The following is a 5,890-nucleotide window of genomic DNA, read 5'->3' as shown; positions in this document are numbered from 1 at the left end:
TGAAGTGATTCTTTGAATCGAATCTTTAAACCGACTCTTTTACGTGAATGTTCAGAGACGACTCGTGTGTCTTTTTTTTTTCTTTTAAAGATGTAACCAAGTGCATCAAGACCAATTAAAATTAACTTTCTGAAACACAGCATACACAATATCATTAATGCACGGATGCCACGTGTACTTCTTTGCTGATTATTTCAGTCAATTTCATGAAATGTAGCGTGTAGTCGAGTCAGATAGATCGTTTAGGAGTCATAAGAGTCGACTCTTTACAGATGAGCTGAACCAAATGACTCACTTGAAAAAAGTAGAGGGTTCAACGTGCGCGCATGCGCAATAACGCACTTCTGGGTTCAGTTGAAGTTCCACAGAGCAGTGTCAATGCACTCATTTTACTTACAAAATCAGACCATGTGGTCATCATGAATTTATATTTAAAAGTGCCTTTCATGACACTCAAGATCATTTCAAATACAACAAAAATATAAATATAGTTCACAAAACACTATATAAGTTAACTAAAAATTATGTAAAGCACCATTTCTGAAAGTTGTGGTCCGCGAGCGACCCCTGGTGGTCTGGGAGTTCATCCATCCATCCATTATCTGTAGCCGCTTATCCTGTCCTACAGTGTCGCAGGCAAGCTGGAGCCTATCCCAGCTGACTATGGGTGAGAGGTGGGGTACACCCTGGACAACTGGTCTCTCATTTGGGACATTATGGTCATCGCAGGGCTAACACAGACAACCATTCACACTCACACCTACGGTCAATTTAGAGCCACCAATTAACCTAGCCTGCTTTGGACTGTGGGGGAAACCGGAGCACCCGGAGGAAACCCACGCGGACACAGGGACAGCATGCAAACTCCACACAGAAAGGCCCTCACCGGCCGCTGGGCTCAAGCCACTTTGGCCGTGCTAACCACTTACACCACCGTGCCGCCCATGTAAACCTGACAGTGCACCACTTCACTACAAAGAGGCGACAGTGCACCACTTCACTACAAATTCACTTCAAGCACAGTGAAATTCATCCTCTGCATTTAACCCATCTGAAACAGTCAACACACGCGCACACACACACACCCAGAGCAGTGGGCAGCCACACTACAGCGCTCAGGGAGCAGTCAGGGGTTAGGTACCTTGCTCAAGGGCACTTTGACCCCACATTAACCTAACTGCACGTCTTTGAACTGTGGGGGAAACCAGATCACCCAGAAGAAACCCACGCAGACATGTGGAGAACATGCAAACTCTGCACAGAAAGGCCCCTGCCGGCCGCTGGGCTCGAACCCAGAACCTTCTTGCTGTGAGGCGACCGTGCTAACCACTTACACCACCGTGCCACCCATGTAAACCTGACTTGCAATTAACAATCAGAAATGATTGAAATTGAAAAACTCAAGAATATAATTTACAAAATCTAGTAAAAAAAAATAAGTAAACTTATGAAAGAAGGCAAGTAGCTGTTCTTAAAACGTTTGGTTCCGCACTTGAACAAAGGTAGCTTTTTCAGATCTCTGAGTTCATACCTATGATTTTTACATTCAGGTAGCAAATCATACAGGTTTAGTATCAGTACCAAAATTAGCTTTATAAAAGGATTTACACAGAGATTCTCCACAATCAAATAACGTTGGCAGATTTAGTACAGAAAGACCCTCATCATACGACAGGTGTGGATGTATGACACAAACAGCACGATGTTGGATATCTTCCACGTGATCCCTCAGCTTACAAGTCAACGATGAATGCCATACAGGGTAGGCGTCCTCCAGGACTGGACGAATGAAATAGCAATATACTGTTCGAAGATCACACGGTGGTACACCACTACGTCTCAAAATTCGTAGGGCATACAGACATTTGTTAGCCTTAGCACATAAGTAGTCAATATGACTAGATCACTTGAGATCAGATGATAACTGGACTCCAAGGAGCTTGATGGTTTGGACCGCTTCAAGAGGTTGGTTATTGACTAACAAAGGCTCGAAATACTCTTGGTTCTTAAAAAAAAAGAGATGGTTAACACTTTAGTTTTTGAAACATTGAGCTTCATGTTGTTATTCGTTGTCCACTCACTGATCTTGTCAATTTCTTGCTGCAGAACTGAAAGTTCAGATGACAAGATGTTTTTGAGATGCCTCAAAAACAGTACAATCATCCACATACTTGTACCGTACATGGGAAGCTCAGAGCATAGATCATTAACGATAACCAGGAAGAATAAAGGCCCTAGCTTTGTTCCTTGTGGTACGCTGGCATGGATCGGTTTCCAACTAGATGTAGAGTTACCAAGTTTAACACGTTGCTGGTGGTTCTGCAAAAAATTAGCGCACCAATTTAATAAAATTGGAGGAACATTAATCAAACAAAGCTTGTGTAACAAAATGTTATGGTCGATCCTGTCAAAGGCTTTCGAGAAATCAATCAGACAGGCGGATCGAACCACAGTTCGAGGAGGTTCAGTTGCAGCGAGCCATTGGTGAATTAGATGGACCAAAGCATGCGTAGTTTTAGACTTCTTAACACAACCAAACTGGAAAGGATCAATGTATGGAATCACAATAGTAGCAAGCCAATCAAAAACAAAACCTTCAAGCACTTTGCTAAGAACAGCAGTCAAAGATATTGGCCTAAGGTCACTGTCAGTAGAACGCGGTTGGGGAATTTTGCCAAAGGAATAACATTAGCACACTTCCACAGCGAAGGAACATGACTTTGAGAAATAGAAGAATTGAAAATAGAACATACAGGACGCCTGATGACAGATGAAAAGTTCTTCAGTACCCAGTTAGGAATTTCATCCGGTCCATTTGACTTGCGTTCTTTGATGGCCAATAAGGAGTGTTCGACGGCTTTAGGTTACACTTTCACATCAACGTCACCTCTGAACGTGGAGGGAATGCAGAGAAACTACGAGTAACCAAATTAGACTTGGCATCAAACTGTCAAAGATAATAGATTGGTGGCTGAAGACCGGGTCAGTCAAAAGAAAAGCACAAGAAACATCAGACACGAGCAAGGACAAAGCGCAAAGACATGAGGATTCTTTGTTTGAGAAAACAAAGCAGCGCAACCGGATCAATGTGGCTCCCAATATGAGATTAAAACCATCCAGTTTGGAGCCAGACACTGCTTCACTGATGTATCCGAATAAACAGCACCATTCTGTATATCTGCAAACCTGTTAATTTATGCAACTTTGTTAATTTTTAAACTCTAGTTTATTTCTTTTATATACATCCTTTTTTGAGGGCGGCACGGTGGTGTAGTGGTTAGCGCTGTCGCCTCACAGCAAGAAGGCCCGGGTTCGAGCCCCGTGGCCGGCGAGGGCCTTTCTGTGTGGAGTTTGCATGTTCTCCCCGTGTCCGCGTGGGTTTCCTCCGGGTGCTCCGGTTTCCCCCACAGTCCAAAGACATGCAGGTTAGGTTAACTGGTGACTCTAAATTGACCGTAGGTGTGAAAGGTGTGAATGGTTGTCTGTGTCTATGTGTCAGCCCTGTGATGACCTGGCGACTTGTCCAGGGTGTACCCCGCCTTCCGCCTGTAGTCAGCTGGGATAGGCTCCAGCTTGCCTGCGACCCTGTAGAACAGGATAAAGCGGCTAGAGGTAATGAGATGAGATATCCTTTTTTGTATACTTAGTACTTTTGCACTACTCCTTCACTACCTTATCCATTCATCCATCCATTATCTGTAGCCGCTTATCCTGTCCTACAGGGTCGCAGGCAAGCTGACTACGGGTGAAAGGCAGGGCACACCCTGGCAGGGACGTGCACAGGATTATAGAGGGGCAGGGGCTCAAAGTCAGAAAAAGGGCAGCAAGTGCATGATTTTTTTCCCCTGGTCCTTTCCAAAATATGGAAATGTAGAATTAAAATTAACGTACTAATAGGAAGGTAAGTACTTAGCTATGTGTCCTGTGTTGGTGAAAGTGATATGCAATTGCTATTTCTTTAGTGTCAGCAAAATTGTCACTCACATTATCATAGGCTTGGAAGGCATGCAAAGCAATAAAACACCGGTGCATTATTAGGCTTTTTTATTGTTAAAGATTTAACATTGAACAGTGAAACCTGAACTTTGAACAAATAAGTAAATAGCCTAATGGACAAAATGATAAAAATCAGTCAGCGGCATTTTATTTTGTATTTTATACTCGATTTCGGGCGGCACGATGGTGTAGTGGTTAGCGCTGTCGCCTCACAGCAAGAAGGTCCTGGGTTCGAGCCCCGGGGCCGGCGAGGGCCTTTCTGTGTGGAGTTTGCATGTTCTCCCCGTGTCCGCGTGGGTTTCCTCCGGGTGCTCCGGTTTCCCCCACAGTCCAAAGACATGCAGGTTAGGTTAACTGGTGACTCTAAATTGACCGTAGGTGTGAATGTGAGTGTGAATGGTTGTCTGTGTCTATGTGTCAGCCCTGTGATGACCTGGCGACTTGTCCAGGGTGTACCCCGCCTTTCGCCCGTAGTCAGCTGGGATAGGCTCCAGCTTGCCTGCGACCCTGTAGAAGGATAAAGCGGCTAGAGATAATGAGATGAGATGAGATACTCGATTTCCTGTACCATGCAAACTTCTCTGTGCTGCTCGATGCGCCGTACTCCGACGTCCAGCAAAAATAGAAACTGACACATAACATTTGATTTGAGCACGTTGTGGAAGAGGTCGATGACTAGTTATATATACACAAGAGGAGAATGTAAGCTTCCCGACGATATATGATACTTGCATGTACACTGAAGCACGGCCGAGGCAATCGATTGTGAACAGTAACAGGTCACGTCAGTTAACAAGCAGATTATTAAACTACAGAGACTTAAATTACTCGCACAAATGTCAGTAGCCCTACAAACGCCCAAATGTCATGTACATACAGTTTGAAAGGGCTAACTGTTAGACCATAACTCACATGTTCAAGCTGCCTCACTGTCACGTCTCCTCTGTTATCATTGTGGCAGCGCAGCGGCTTCTTCCCTCTCACTCAGTCTGCACACCCCCTCTCTCTGGCCGCACTCGAGCGGAGCAGCAATGGACAGAGAAGCGGCAGGCTCGACGCACACAACCACCCCGGATTACAAGAAAATTGGTAGATTGCCGTGGAGTTTTTGTACTGCCATTGTTTTAAACTTCTAACAGGACTGTATTATTTATTATTAGGATTATTATTATTATTTTAAAAGGGCAACATTTAATTCGAGGCAAAAAGGGCAGGGGCTCAAGCACCCCTAAAGCCCTGTGTGTGCACATGCTTGCACCCTGGACAAGTCGCCAGGTCATCACAGGGCTGACACAGACACAAACAAACATTCACACTCACAGTCAATTTAGAGCCACCAATTAATTCCACAGTCCAATTCCCCTTTGAACTGTGGGGGAAACCAGAGCACCCGGAGGGGACCCGCGCGGACACAGGGAGAACATGCAAACTCCACACAGAAAGGCCCTCGTCAGCTGCTGGGCTCGAACCCAGGACCTTCTTGGTGTGAGGCGACAGCGCTAACCACTACACCACCATGCTGCCCTCACTGCCTTATCTTTTTCTCTTTATCTATTTTGCTGCTGTAAAAATGTAAATTTCCCCCTGTGGGATAATAAAAGGTTATCTTATCTTTCCATTAAGAGAAGGACAACAGTGAGTGAGTTGGCTATACTATTTGTAAAACTGTCATTTCATTAGTGTGTCATATATAATATACTGTTGAAGTAGGCTCATTGTTTTTTGTTCGGGATATTTAGGGGGTTACGTGGTCCGCGATTTTTTTTTTTTAACGGATAAAGTGGTCCTTGGTCTGAAAAAGTCTGAGAAATACTGGTACAGAGTAAAGCACTAATTTGGACTTGGAGTGAAAATAAAAGCCTTTGTTCATATAGTGATGAAAAAGAAATCAACA

This window comes from Neoarius graeffei, chromosome 10 (genome assembly GCF_027579695.1).
Source record: "Neoarius graeffei isolate fNeoGra1 chromosome 10, fNeoGra1.pri, whole genome shotgun sequence".
Classification (NCBI taxonomy): domain Eukaryota; kingdom Metazoa; phylum Chordata; class Actinopteri; order Siluriformes; family Ariidae; genus Neoarius; species Neoarius graeffei.
Note: the sequence above shows the minus strand (reverse complement) of the source record.